Source organism: Protomyctophum parallelum (genome assembly GCF_964188405.1).
Source record: "Protomyctophum parallelum genome assembly, chromosome: 7".
Classification (NCBI taxonomy): domain Eukaryota; kingdom Metazoa; phylum Chordata; class Actinopteri; order Myctophiformes; family Myctophidae; genus Protomyctophum; species Protomyctophum parallelum.
In genome coordinates this window covers 37,287,905-37,304,745 of record NC_139705.1, presented here as the reverse complement: position 1 = coordinate 37,304,745, position 16,841 = coordinate 37,287,905, and positions in this window count along the sequence as shown.

Sequence of the window (16,841 nt, the reverse complement as noted above, 5' to 3'; positions counted from 1 at the left end):
TTGGCAAATTATTCCACATTCACAAATCAAAAATGAAATAAGACAAATTAGTGAATAAATTCATATTAGATAGCATTATCTAGAACGATATTTAAGTATGAATGTATTATTCCGTGAAGTATGCAAAGTTGTAGTCTAACACAATGTTGAAATTATGAACAAGTCTCTTTAAGCACATTCTCATCTTAAAATATTAATGAGAACCATATTCATAATTAATGACAGTCCCACTGCCTTTTCAACCCCCCTCTCAATCTCTCTCCCTCCTCTCTCTCTCACACGCACGCACGCACGCACGCACGCACGCACGCACGCACACACGCACGCACGCACGCACGCACGCACACACGCACGCACGCACTGTATAGCTGGCCTTCCTCTGGCCTCCCACCCTCACACTGTAAACTGATATATCACGTGTGCAGCGCCAAGGATCAGTGCATGGGTTATTGAAACTGGTGATGTGTTATCAAATTAGAGCACTTGAAACATGTATTAGTGTGTGTGTGTGTGTGTGTGTGTGTGTGTGTGTGTGTGTGTGTGTGTGTGTGTGTGTGTGTGTGTGTGTGTGTGTTCGCATACGTACGTGCGCATTCGTGCATGTTTGTGTCCATGTACAGTATGTACAGTGTGGCTGTTATTGTGCATGGATCTGCACACATGCATGTGCGTGCGTGCGTGCGTGCGTGCGTGCGTGCGTGCGTGCGTGCGTGCGTGCGTGCGTGCGTGCGTGCGTGCGTGCGTGCGTGCGCAGCTAATCTCACTATACGGGGCCGATTGGTGTCACACTTGTTGTGCATGCTGACAGGCAGAGAATTGAGATCCAAGGATCTCAATTCTCAAACTGTCAATCACAGCTGTATACTGTATATGTGATTAATTTGTATTTTCTTTTTCATAATCGTGGAGCAGTCCTTTAACAAGACCATGGTGAAAGAGCAGACATGCAAGTTGAAGCCAACATTAGATTAACACCAAGATCTACAATATAAACATGACAACATACCGTACCACAAAACCCTTCATGTCTGCACACATCCAGCTGTGTCCGAGCTGTCTTAACCACCGTGTAAACTCTATATACTTAGCTGACCGGAGTCCCCCAGGGTTCTATACTTGCTCCACTACCTTTTGCCCTCTAGTCTAGAGTCTTGAGTCTCTTCTCTCTTGACCAAATCTCTTGTCCAAAAATAACCCGAAACTACAAGCTCACACATTGCAATGTGGTGTATTTGTAGATATATAATGGCTAGCAATATTCTAGAGTCTAGAATTGTCTAGAATCTATAGACAATTTAATTTAAAACCAAGACATACTACTTTACACACTGGTATAAAGAATGAAGTTTGGGCAGTCATTTGAAATACATGCATGGGTTTCCATGGCCTAAATGAATTGAACAATGTGGACCCTGTTGTAAACAAGTGTAATGCTTAATTGGGTCGTCCACTCACAGTTAACAGTCTTTGTATTGAGTTTGTGCTTAAAATGTACTGTAAATTCTACAAACTGTTAATAAATATTTCAATCAATCAATCAATGGCAGCCAGTTCGCGGGTACATGAGAGAGAAAAAAAAGAGTAAAAAAAAAAAAAAAAAAAAAGGGTGTGTATGTACAGTAGAAGGTTATACATGTGTGTGTGTGTGTGTGTGTGTGTGTGTGTGTGTGTGTGTGTGTGTGTGTGTGTGTGTGTGTGTGGCACACACCTGCATGCTGCCTGTGGGACTTCACAGGGATAATTAGGGATTTAGATGTGTTCTCAGTCGGTATAGCCCCCAGTGATGATTAGGATCAGCCTAACAGTTAAAGAAGCTTCTCAGATCCTCAGTTAGTTCTAGCACTGTGACAAAAAAAAGAAAGAAACCCTTTGTATAACGTTCTTACCTCTGTCATCTGTGGTTTATCCAGATTAGATATAATAGATATTGTTACAGTGTATGAGATGGATATTTATCATGATAGTAAAATCTTGGAACGTCACTTTAGAATGCATGCACACATATACGCATGTGCTCATGCACAGACTCCCTCTCCCCCTCTCTCTCTCTCTCTCTCTCTCTCTCTCTCTCTCTGACGCACGCACGCAACACGCACGCACGCACGCACGCACATACACTCCTGTGTACATAACACAACTACAAAGGTACAGATCCCCATGCCAGACGTTTCTTTTTAAAGCAACATTAATTCAGTTCTTGAACTTTTATTTCTTGCTGGAATGGGCAGTGTCTCAAGCACTATCCTATCCTATATTCAATATTTTGTGCACCTACTAAATCATTTCGTTCCCAAATTCAGCACACTCCCCATTGCTGCTAAAGGGTTTTACCCTTATACGTGTCTTTCTGTTGCAAAGCAATGCATCAATAGCTTGTAGATCTGTCCATTTATGACAAGCAACACTGATGGAGTATAACTTAAGCTTAAGGGTGCAGCAAACACAATCAATAGGAATATCTGTGAAATTGCCAACATTTGGAAGATCCATCTTGATACAAACCCCATGATGTCACCTCATCACTTGCACCTTCATGTGTAGCTGATAGGAGCACTTTCATATGCATGGCGACATCATGGGCCACTCCTTCTTTCTAAGTTTCTATTGTACTCCGGAGGGAGAGTGTGAATGAGGTAATGCATTCACAAAAATATTAGATAACGTAATTCACATATTGGAAAAATATGCGGGAGTGTCTTCCTAGGCTTGCTGGCAGCGTACACAAAATGTTTTGCATTGATTGGTCCAGTGGTTTGTGAGATTAGCCACAAACACACAGACACATACACACAGATAAATAAACACACAAACAAGGGTGAAAACATCTCCACTGTTTAACTATATTGCCCACATTAGCCTCCATGTTGTGTATATAGTTTTTAATATAAATATTTATTTATCTTTGAAAATTTATTTAAATACATGTAGTTCTCTTAATGGTGTCATTATAAAGTTCAACCCACCAACGTTCAATTAGACACAATTCTCCATATTCAAAAAGAATAAATAATAAATCACACAGTAAAATCCTCACAGTTAATTTATCCACTTGAAAATCTGAGAGAGTTCGAATAACCAAATAGATTTGGTTACATTTGTACCCTCCCAGAGTCAAATTAACACTATTTGATTGGACTGTGTTAATGTCCTTGCAGAGTGCAGAATGATATTTTCGGAAAACGGCAGAAAATCAGTCCGCAAGGACCTTTACCCCAGCGCTTGAATGCTTGATGTGTACATGGAAGTAGTGTTGCATCATCAGACGTTAAAGCTGAAATCCATAAATGTAATAATATCAAACAGTTAAGAGGCTATATCCCAAATCACTGTGTACACTCTCAGAGTTATGCAGGGGGGGTCCTTGAAATTCAAATGTTTGAGAACCACTGCACACTAAATGGAACAGAGCCTTAATTTGTATCATATCATCAGTAACACCTGTGAAGGAAGTATACAGGGAAGTGGTCCGGATGTAGGAAGAGTTATTCTGTGTGCATAATAGCCCATTGGCCCATTGGCCTAGTGGGCTTATGAGCTTCAGACACTACTACAACAAGCAGGGTCTCAATGTCTCAATGGAACAGAAAGGAGACCACCTCCAACCACTGCAGATGTAGTGATTATATTGTATTAACATACTCTACTACAGTACATTCATTCAAATAAGCTCCGGATTGCAGCTTTAATGTATTTTTGTCGAGTTGTCACATTACCAGATGCCAAACATTCCATGTTCATAGTGTACACTACTTACAGTATACGTGTGTGTGTGTGTGTGTGTGTGTGTGTGTGTGTGTGTGTGTGTGTGTGTGTGTGTGTGTGTGTGTGTGTATGTGTGTGTGTGTGTGTGTGTGTGTGTGTGTGTGTGTGTGTGTGTGTGAGGGTGTGTGTGTGTGTGTGTGTGTGTGTGTGTGTGTGTGTGTGTGTGTGTGCGAGTGAGTGCGTGCGTGCGTGAGTGCGTGCGTGCGTGCGTGCGTGCCTGCGTGCGTGCGTGCCTGCGTGCCTGCGTGCGTGTTTGTGTTTCCTAGCTGCCTGCCTGTGTGTGCACGTGTTGGAATCTAGGCCATCAGTATGTCTTTGTGTCTGTGAGGGGATCAGGCAGTAATGTAATGGGCCTGTGTGTGTGTGTGTGTGTGTGTGTGTGTGTGTGTGTGTGTGTGTGTGTGTGTGTGTGTGTGTGTGTGTGTGTGTGCAACTGTGCATGCATGTTTTGTGTGTGTGTGTGTGTGTGTGTGTGTGTGTGTGTGTGTGTGTGTGTGTGTGTGTGTGTGTGTGTGTGTGTGTGTGTGCAACTGTGCATGCATGTTTTGTGTGTGTGTGTGTGTGTGTGTGTGTGTGTGTGTGTGTGTGTGTGTGTGTGTGTGTGTGTGTGTGTGTGTGTGTGTGTGTGTGTGTGCGTGTGTGCGTGTGTGTGCATGGATTTCATGTTACATGTTTTTACATGCATCTATGTATGTGCATGTATTGTGTGCATGCATTAGAAGATTAACATACGCATGTGTGAAAGAGTGTGTGTGTGCGTGGTTGCGTGCACGCGTGCACGCGTGTGTGGTTTAGGGGTGTGTCCACTGTGTAAATAGACAGAGATGCAATGCCCCTCTCTCATACTGTGAGACTGGGAACAGCTGGAAAAGCAAACAGTGCGGCCAAACCATGGCCCAGTGGACTGGATGAATGTAGTCCACAAACATGACTGGATGAATGTAGACCACACACATGACTGGATGAATGTAGTCCACACACGACTGGATGAATGTAGTCCACACACATGACTGGATGAATGTAGTCCTACATGACTAGATTAATGTAGTCCACACACATGACTGGATGAATGTAGTCCACACACATGACTGGGTGAATGTAGTCCACACACATGACTGGATGAATGTAGTCCACACACATGACTGGATGAATGTAGTCCTACATGACTGGATGAATATAGTCCACACACATGACTGGATGAATGTAGTCCACACACATGACTGGATAAATGTAATCCACACACATGACTGGATGAATGTAGTCCTACATGAATGGATGCATGTAGTCCACACACACGACTGGATGAATGTAGTCCACACACATGACTGGATGAATGTAGTCCACACACATGACTGGATGAATGTAGTCCACAAACACGACTGGATGAATATAGTCCTACATGACTGGATGAATGTGTTAGGACTCATCCAGTTATGATAACTGGATAACTGGACTCATCCAGTTATGATAACTGGATAACTGGACTCATCCAGTTATGATAACTGGATGAATGTAGTCCTCGAACATTTTCAAAAATGTTAATTTGATTTTCAACATTGTCCAGAAAGTATCAAAAGAAATTCCAAATAAAAATAGCTGAAATCTCACAACTCGATGATTGTTAGCTTGTAGAATGGCATTTCATTATGTTGCTTAGTATTGGGCATAAATGATTAAACATCACTGGCGTTTTATTGAGTAGAAAGGCACTTTCTGCAGCTGAGATTAAAGGGAAGGTTTATATGGCTGTTAAGAAGAGGTCGTCCCTTGGTGCTGTTTGTTCGTGGCTTGGAGGTTTCCTCTATTGCTGATAGGAAATAAGATGGAAATTCAAGTTTTGTTTATCCACTTAACCCAGGGGGAAATATTTGATGGATTATTTCCAGTCATTGCAGTTCTTCGGGATGTGTTATGAGCCACGGGCAGGTTGGGAAAAGAATACACACCCTGTGCTAACACTTCACAGCCCAATATCTCCATAATTATTATCATCATCAACATTACCTGCCTCTAGTGAGTGCCAGTTAAATCCTTTCCATCAAATCAAAGGTTTTGAGAGCAGAAATTAAATACTTTAGATATACGCAGTAAAGTCCTGAGCGTTAATGTAAACCTTGAGAGACTTATGCTTACTTACACTTAGGACTACTTACTTACTTACTTACTTACTTATTTACTTATTTACTTACTTACTTACTTACGCCCATTACCCCTTCTGGGGCTTAGGCTGAGAGTATACTGTAGAAACTAAAAAATTGACCCACAAGGGGAAATCTTGGGTCAATGTTTACATTAGTTAAATGACAAATGTCAAAGTGTAGCTCATGTTAGTATAGGTGAGCAATGAGCATAAACCTGTCAACCGAACAAACAACTCAAATTACCCTATGGCTGTTCACTATAATGGAAAGGACATGGGAAAGCTGTAGTCTTTAAAGTCATCCCTAATAATGACATTTAGAGGTGGTGATAGATTAAAGAAACTGATGTCCCAAAGTGAGACTTTCTGCATTGTCACTCACTTTTTAGTTTGTATTGGTGTTGGTTTGGTCACTTATGGTGTGCATTGTGTATTATGTATTAATTGATCTGCATCCGATGACGTCTACTGTGGATTTGATTATGTGATCACCCACAGCCTTTATACTTAAGTGTAACTATTACTGGCTAATCACCCTGATTGTGAGACCCTGATTGAAGACCCAAGTGTCGAAACACGCCGGTCAGCTTGCTCAATAAATCTATATTTTCTTTACCTGAAGATGGAGTGCCTCAATACCATTTTCCCTACAGTCTGCCTCATCACTGTACGTAGTACTGTATACATCTAGGCCTACCTGACTGTTCCAGTGACGGGCGTGCACAGATAGACTATAAGGTCACATTCACACCAGAGAGCTTTGCTGCGATTAAAACGAATCCTGCTGTGCATTTTCAGAAAGTGCACTTCGTTTGGCAGGTGTGAAGGCTCATTCGAATCCTAATGCGTATCAAAAAACCCCATTTTACTCCGAGCAAAAACGGGGGTTTTGCTTCGCTTCCAATCGCACTTGATTACGATTCGGTGCAGGTGTGAATGCAATCCGCAGTAAATAAAGGAAATTAAGCAAACAATGTGGCGGGTGAGGAGCTGAACACAGTTGGAGACGGAGAAGGCATATTTTACGCAGCGCAAAGATGTCCCGTTACCGTGGATAGACGTGGTCGAATGAGGAGACTGAAGCCCTGATCGAAATGAGGACGTGTACATTAATCAATTGCTTAAGAAAACACATAAAAACACTGCAGTGTAGCCTATTATAGCCTACAGAATATTCTGTCGGTCTGTCTGTGTGTGCGTGCCGTAAACATGGAGTGCTTTCACTGTGTGGGGACTGGGGAGTTATATCAGTGCGCTCAGCGCTGTGCCTCCATGCCCAAAAGAACAGTGTGTGGCGGCTGCGTGCGTAGAGAGAGAGAGAGAAAGAGAGAGGGGGGGGGGGGGGGGTCCCAGACGGCACGACACATGCACGTTATGAGTGTAATTTTATCACCATAGATTTCACTGTGTAGGCTAGTTTATGAATGGAACACATTGATAAAGGTCCCCCTGCTGCGTTTCCAATTGATGCGAATGACAGTGTGAAGGCAAAACGCAGCAAATTAAATATGCAAGAATCCCAAATTCTCCGCCCATACGCATTGAGTCTACCGAAGTATTAGGTGAGAATGTGACCTTAGCTGCCTATTTGCCCTCGGGACAGCAATGTTCCCTTTTGAAAGTTTGTTTTTTGTACATTTTATTGTTGTTTTGTACATTCATTGTATAGTATGTGGCACATGGTGACATCGACCAATTCTGGATTAACGCCACTGTGTTCCACTGATTTGCAACACTAGTGCGGTACAAGGCGTCAAAAAAACAGCTCCCGTTGGAGTTTTGTGCTAAAATCCCAGAAGAGAAGGTTTGTGTTTAAGATTTCAAAATTATTTAACCCTAAAACACTAAACGTGGGTGATTTTCACCAGGACAAATTATGTCTTTGTAATTTTCATAATGTTGCTGATGTCTGAGGTGGGTCCTTCAGTACAGAGTGGTGTAGACTAGGAGAGTGGCGCAACTCTAGTCAAGCAGAGTTGGAGTGTGACAATTAAGCTGGAGTTTGAAATACATAGTTTTCAATGAGAGTGTCGCAAATATCAGCAATTTTAGGCATGTGTTCAACATGACCACTGTTTAAAGTATATTGTACAGTGACAACTAAAGTCACTGTAATGTTTATGTTGTACTATTACAAAAAAGAGCATTAAAGCTGGGCTGTTGCCTGAGTCCAGTGCATTCTGTCAATTTCCATTCCAGGACTTTGTCACTCTTCAGCTCCCGATAGCCGAACCTGATCTGCACGGAGCTGCCATTGGAAGCCCCATGAAGTGAACAGAGATGTCGTAACTCTCCTTCAATGGCTCTGCTTCAGTACTTTCATGATGCTCAGTGACAGTGACAACATAGAAGGTATACAGTGAGTTTGTTTTCCTGCCCACATTCCTGTTTTTGAGTGGTGCAACCACTCCTACAACCAGCAATGTCCGTGCGTACCTACCTATGTATCATTGCATGGTCATGAGCACGAGTATGACTTATTAGTACCAGTAGTGGGCGCCAGAAACAGAGAGGGATAGTGCATGCTCTGTTGCCTGCTAATGAGAGAGAGAGGTGGGGGGGGGGGGGGGGGATTGCACCACTCAGTTCACACGGGTGTGATTTCTTTCTACAGGCAGGTTTTCCGGTGAATTTCATCCGACCCAGGTGTAGTGATAGGGAATAATCCCTTTTCTTGTAGCAGCATTATCCAACTCCATTATCTTTTTTTTTAGGAATCATTTTTAAATAATACCAACGATGTTCACCTATTTTGCCCCCCTGCATGATAAAAAGTTGGGTTTAGTGTTCCAGAATTAAAAACACTTTCAAGATTTCTCAAAATTTTTCGGATGTACAATTTCGCTGCGCGGCTTGAAGTTACTCGCTGTGAGCGTGTATATCAGCTATCTTTAGACAAAATCCAAAATGACACAGGTGGGTTCCCGGTTTTAATAAGCCTGATTTACACTTCGTTGTACGATGGCCGGTGTCACATCAAGAAAATAGCAGATCTACAAGCTAACAATGCGACACATTTACATGCTGTTCTGCTTATACTACTAGACTGTCTATGTACATTTGGACTATTTATATTTTTTAATGTACTGTTTATGTATTGTCAGTGGACTTTGACTAAACACATCTACACCTGCTAATAGCTCATTTATTTTCCATGCTAATTTCCAGACAGTCCTCAATGATTAACACTTCCGTCTTCCCCACAATGACAAGAGAGATGTCTTCGACATTATACTGCATGTCACTAGATAACACACAGTAAACTATTACATAATATAACTTGTGTATGCTTATAACCTGTGTATGCTTTTATTACACTAATTCTAACATAATTATTAAAACGCATTTTACAACATGTATATTATGTATATAATAGTTCACAATTGCTGGACACTTTCAGATATTTTGAGCAAGAATTATAATACACTATGATCCTGGCCAAAATAATAATGGCTGTGAGTGTCCAGCAATTCTTACAGTATAAGTCATTATAAAAACACTTTAGGATGTGTTATGATTAGCCTGATTGTCAGATTGAAGGTCAAGAGTCCACTCAGGCAGTAGGCAGGGTCTATAGGTTCTGCAGGAGCCAGGCTATATGATTACATTATAAGTACTTATAAGTAAGACGCGCAAACGCGGGAATCGAACGCAGCTCGTGTGTGTGTGTGGTTGTGTGTGTGGTTGTGTGTGTGTGTGTGTGTGTGTGTGGTTGTGTGTGTGTGTGTGTGTGTGTGCTACAGCTGCGCCCTGTGTGTGTGTGGGTGTGTGTGCTACAGCTGCGCCCTCTGGTGGCGGGCGGGTGGTGTCACAGCGGGACAGACACACAGACACACACACACACAGACATGATCTGCAGGGTCTCATAGTTAGTGCTCAGTGCATTCGCAATAAGGCTGCATTATACAGTTTACATTGCATTTTTACATCATATAATATGTTGTAATTTTGTTATGAAAGCATTCTTGACTACAATATTTATAAGCAAGTTACAATGTATCACTTGACACTAGCTTTGGCACTGTACAGTAAACGTATGTTTTCTCATAATAAAGCTCCGTTCAATTGAATTGCATTGTAGCATACAGGTAAGTATGTTAATAATGCATTAGATTATGCAGCTTTATTAGCTTTCTCATCATCCCTGTATCAGAAATGTTACTGTTGCCTTTATGTTACTGCAAAGCCTTTACCGCAAGCAGACTTTAAGGCTGGGTTTCCCAAATAAATGTTGTGTTGCACGTAGCTTGAACACACCCCTCCAGGGAACACACCCCTCTAGGGTGTGTTCAAGCCTGTGTGCGGGGCCTAATTTGCTGCATGGCAGCCAATCAGACACCATGTCCTTTTTTTGGGAAACACTGTCAAACACAACATAGAAATATACAACCTAGACTAGAGCACAGCCAAACGTGTCCTCATTGGCTCATTGTGCACGTGAGGCCTCCTGCATGAATACGTTTAGAAGCAAACCTGCTTCCCTAAAGCCTCTTTAGCCTACACACACACACACACACACACACACACACACACACACACACACACACACACACACACACACACACACCCTCACACACACACACACACACACACACACACACACACACACACACACACACACACACACACACACACACACACACACACACACACACACACCTGTCGACAGGTGGCAGTAGTAAAACCATTCGCAGAGAAATGTGTGATGTGAGTGGTGACTCATCTCATTTAAATATAAAAACTTTGAAATTAAACATACATGTTTAGGCCTATACTTCAGCATCAAAGACATTATAACCACACGCTACCACACTCACTATGCATATTTCCTTTGGGGAAACTCAGCCACTTGGCCTACATGATTTCATCATTGCCATTGTGAGCGAGGTAGGGCGGTGGTTCTCAGCATGGGGTCTTATGGGCCTCCAGGGGTCCTTGAGAATGAAGAGGGCGTTGCAGCCCCTAATAATTAACACAACTAGAGAATGTAGCCTACAAGAAAGTATGTTTTGATCAGACTCAGATCTGTACATACAGTACCTACAGTACATACCAGACCATATCGGATTATCAGACCAAATACTGTGTTCTTAAATACAGGTCCTGGGTCTGGGTAAAAATCATATCAAATGAGGATCTTTGGCCTAATACAAATCATAATGGTGGTCCTTGAAATAATAAATAAAATTAACAAACAGTAACCAACCAGTAAGATACCTTAGGAGATGAGTTTAGAAACAAGAAATATATAATGAATTCCTGCTCTTGGCCAGTACTGTGTAATACAGGTCACAAGGTCTCTGTGAAACAGATTTACTTGGTGTATTTTGAAAGGCATGCCAGTGGCATGAGTATGTTCAGGAATGTTCCGTTTCAAGCCTCAAGGTGCCTGTCGTGAAAGATTTAAGTTTGATATTCTGTTTTGAGGGTGATGGAGATTGGATGCTGCAGAAAACCACCGCAAATCTGTATTTGTGGATGAGACTCCATTCATTGCAGACATTTTGACATCAATTGCATTTGAAATGATTAATCATTGGACCAATGGACAGCCCTGCTATAAAAGTGAATGAACTGTGTGTATATGCATTTATGATGGGAGGAGAGGAGAAAGACAAAATGGGCTCATATTTCAGAAGGTATAGCCTTACAAAAAAAATCGATCACATGGCTGCAGCTGATTCAGAACTCTGCTGCACCAGTTCATAATAGCAAGAAGGTGGATCATATCGCGCTCCAGTTCTTAGATCTTTACACTGACCCCCTGTCTGTCAAATAATTGATTTCAAAATACTACAGTTGGTTTATGAAGCATTGTTGAATATACATTGAAAATACATTTCCTTCAAGTATTTTGTGCTATACATTTGTGCTATATCATGAACCATCCAGACGTCTCTGGTCGTCTGGGACAGGTCTGCTTTCCGTCCCCATAATCAGAACTAGACGCGGCATGTTCCTAAATACAGAATACTACAGAATACAGATAGATAGAGTAACACTAAACCGGAAACTGCTATGGAGAGGCTACTGTTGCTATGCATTATCAGCTGTGTCTAAACATCGAATAATAATGCCATATGCCCCCTATTTGCCTCATAAACATTGTGGCACACATACTTTGTGTTGTGCAACAAGTCATCTGGAAGGAGTTTTGCTTTGGTACCAGGGTACAAATGCATTTGTTGTTGTGACAGACTGTCACGTTAACATTTACGTTCAATTTTGACATGATGAAGTATGATGATGAATGACTGAACTCAACAATACTGAACTGAACCCTTTTATGTGGTTTAATAAGCCCTGGACACTAGTGCAGGACTATTGATTTGGGTTGAGGGTTTTAACGGTTATTTAACGAGGAGAGTGTCAATGTTGACCTTTACGGTTACATTTTTACAGTCAAAAATTGGCACTCTGGATTTTAACTAGAGGTTCGGGGCCCTTACATCTAGTCTAGAGTTCGGGCGGCTACGCTGCACATCCCTCACACCTACGTTGCACCGTCGAACCAACCGATATGCCCATGGATATCTCTGAATGTCTCCGTCCTTGTCCCTTTTATTCCCATATGGAGATCTCTGATGTCATCAGTATATGCCCATATGCACACACCCTCTTTTGTGGCCATATATACAGTATGGAGCTCAGCTGACTGATTTGTTTGCGCCTGATGCCCTGGCGACACGTTAGACAACACACTCCATATTTGGTCGTAGATGCATTTGGAACTCCAGTCCTTATATGGTTATGGCTGAGTCATAATGACATGAGTGTGACGGCGTGGTCCAGCCAATTTCTTCTTTTCTTTTTACTTTTTTTATTGGTCCGGCCAATTTCAATATAGGATAGCGTGGCTCTGTGAAAAGGGTGTGTGTCTGTCTGTCTGTCCGTGGCTAATCTTGCAAACCTTGACAACTTCTCGAACAGTCTGTCAGCAGAAGGAAGTAACTCATGTGATTGTCCAACCCCCCATGTCCCCAACCCCCCTGACATATATCATAGACAAACACAAACATGACGTCAGACAATCCACACCCAGCCACAAAGACATGGAGGTTGAATGACAGCAGAACAAACAGTGAAGGCACAAAAGTGGAGTAAAGCCAGATTTGTACTTTGTTTCTTTCCGCACCGGTGACCCATATGCCCAAAATAGCAGATCTATACAAGCTCACAACGTGCCACCTTGCATTGTGAGCTTGTATATCTGATTTCCAGCATGAGACACCATCACATCACAAAATATAAATCAGGCTTGAGGGTCAGACAGCTAGAGGGAAGGAAGGGTCAAGGTTTAACATTCCCCCGTCAATGTCGAGCTGTTGCACAACACGCCAGCCAGACGCAATGCACACAATTTGTCTCTTTCATTACCTCTCTGCTACCAATCTTCAAAGACAAAGTTGTCCTTCTTGTTTCCAAACTCAATCTCTCTCTCCCCCCCCCCCCCCCCCCTCACACGTAGACTCTCCCGACCTTTGCTCTAGTGAGGATCAGTCAAGATAAGGGATGAGGGGGAGAAGTTGAAAAACAGCTTTGAATGTGTTTTGAAACTTAAGCCTAATGTATACTCCATACTGTCCATATCATGAGGGTGTCACGTGCCAGAAATATGTTCTACAAGCTAACAACACCCCCTTCGTTGCCCGCTTATGCACCGTGCTGTTATCATATAGGATATGACAGTCACTGAGTCACATAATGCTGTCTTATGGGATAACCAAAAATTATTTATAGGTCCTATATACAAAAATGTATCCGTAGTTGTATAGTTGTTAGATTTCACAAAGCTCATTAGCTCAAACTGAGAGTAGAGTGAAAACCTGTTGGTTTTGTGACTTTTGTTATTTTGGCACATGCACCTGTTCCAGAAGGTCCACAGCATCTCCTTTTCCCTGTGATCCTATAGCTAGCTAGTACTAGTAGTTATACATTTTTGTACAACGGTGGAAAATAGCTGACCTACTGTACAAGTCACAGTGTGGTGTTGTGAGCTTGTAGGTCAGCTATTTGGTGCATGGCAAAAAACTGAGGCTACAGTAGGCCTATATGTTGGATTACCTTCTTCGTGTGGATTGTTCCCTGTGAGAACTGCCTGTCCTTTGTGGATCCACCATGTGGATTGTTATCCGTGTTTCCCTTACGCTGCTTATTTTTGCCTCATGCGGTTACCTTCTTATATGGACCTGCCGTTGCGCTGCTATACCTTTTGCACCATGTCTGACCTCATACCTGCTGCTATGTGGACTTACCTGTCACAATGTGTCAGGACAGGTGAGGACCCAGAAGCAGATGACGGACAAAGCAGGTCAAGTCTAGTGATATTTTAACACATAACACAAAAGGTACAACAGCTACCAACAGAGCAGACAGAATCCCAGCAAGGGCAGAATCCATTTGTACCGGCCGACGTACAACACAACACAACACAACACAACACAACACAACACAACACAACTAGGATATGGCAGTGAGTGAGTGAACAGAATGAGATATACTGTAGGCTGCAAGCTGCAGTGGAATGGACACATTGAGTAATTGTCAGGCACTTGCAGGGCTAATGAGGCAATGGATACAGGTGTGTAAGTGGGAATGAGGTGAGATTGCATGGCATGTGGGAGTGGCCAGAGAGTTTAACTCAAGGAAAGAACATGACACTGCCACTCTTTTTCACCTACTGTATGTCTAACTAACCTCTTGTACATACTTACTGCTTATTATGTTATGGTATATATAGGCTACAGTATGTGGATTCCCACTCCTTTTTTCTTTCCTGGAAAACTAGCAGTTCCTCATGGGTGCTTTTATATACCATCCGGCAGTGAAATCTTCCACTTCCACTAACAAGGTGTTTTGATATGAGCATTATGCCTCCATCATCAGAATTCATGCTGCAGTCTGATGAGATAAAGTAGAACTTTAAAGTATTTACCATCTATTCTATATTGGAGAAGTTGTACCCAACACATGGCAAGAAACCCAAAGCCACAACAGCTACGTCGCTATTGCAACACCCACAACACCATCTTACACACTACACCCACACACACTCACACGGCAGTGACGTCACACACTTACCTTCGCAGTGTCGCGCCGAACGCCAAAACTCGACACCACCCGCCAAACACTGGCACTGGCACTGCCACCAAAAATGCCTCCCTTCCACACTCACGCCGCCAATGCATTTGTTTACTACAAACATTATCGCCCGAAGCACCCACACCCCCGGAACACTGTTGCCCTTTCACCACGCTAAATTCGCCAGGTCTATGCAAGTGAGCACAAATTACATGTGAGAAAATTCATTCACAAGCCCACAAATGCCATTCAAATGCCATTCAACACACACTACGACTCGCTTACAATTCGCGAACCTGGCAACACTGCCCTGTCTTCTAATAGGCCCACACTAGCTCTCAGAATCTGATTCTGATCTCCCGCAGGAGAAGAGAAACAAGGAAGGGGAGAGGAATTGTAGCCTCACGATTTTGCTTATTCCTTCTAAATCTCTGTATATAAAATTAAAATCACTCAGCGAATCTCTTAGTTACATCAACATTGTTCTTTGTCAGAAGTTGGTTTGTGCTAAGTATTCACGATTACACAGATCGCATTGGGCTATTTCGCCTGCAAACCATACTGCAGAGTACTTTTGATTGCGCACACACACACACACACACACGCACGCCTGGCTTGCACACACACACGCATACACACACACACACAGGAATAGCCATGCAGGCTATACGCGGCGCCAGCAAGACAGGACGTTATAATCTTGAGTTTCATTAAATAACTGTCTTTCTCCGCACGTGCGCACACAACATTATTCAAGTCAAATGCGTAACGGCAATATTGGGCTAATATAGGCTACCAATACAGGACGTTATAATCTTCACTTTCATTAAATAACTCTGTCTTTCTCTGCACGCGCACGTGCGCACACAACATTATTCAAGTGAAATGCATAACGCCAATTTTACTTCAGAGCTACTTTCAAAACAACCAGCTCATATACCCACCAAATAAAACTATCATCCCATTGCAGAAAATAGTTACAAAATGTAATTGAGGCTACATACAGTGGTGTCCCCTTCGTCGGTACCAGGCTGACTTCTATAGGTTTTGAAAGGTACCTTTCTTTTTTTTTTCTTTTTTTTTTATTTACCCAGGGAAGTAGCTGAGCACAGGTGCTCATTTTCAGCAACGCCCTGCACATCGAAACACACACACACACACACACACACACACACACACACACACACACACACACACACACACACACACACACACACAAAATGTCATGTCAAAGGTACCTCTGGAAGCCACACCTCTAATGGGTCGGGTTTAGTCTTAAGGGGGGTGTTTTTTTCACCCACTGTGTTATACAATGAATGGACGGTAGGTGGCAGTAGTACAGAGGCCAGAGAAACTATAAGACAAACACACATGGAATGGGAAATAGAGCGGGGGAAATGGAAATGGTAGGGTTTTTATTTTTGGTATTTGACTTTGCTACTGATGATTGTACGCAACAACAACTATTGCATTGTGTGTTTGAGCTGACAGGCCCTTTTTTATGTCAATCAATCAAGTCATCTCAAGCGGCAGATGCAAAAATAGTTTTTTATATTAAAATTATATATATTTTTAGGGCCATGTCACGTGCTCTACCTGCAAAGCCTTTGTGATCTATAACTTTTGGGCACCGCTTAACGTCAGATCAGGGGTTTTGTCGGCCAGCGCCAAAAATGCTCCCCGACAGCATAATCGGAGCAAATAACGGGCAGTGTTTATGAGCCATAACGTGTTGACTACACTACACTACACTAATAAGGACACATAATAATAACTAATAATAACCCATCCGTTACTACATGTGGAGTCAACTCCCGCAATTTCCTTCTTCCCATAGTGTGCGGCAACGTAACTCTGG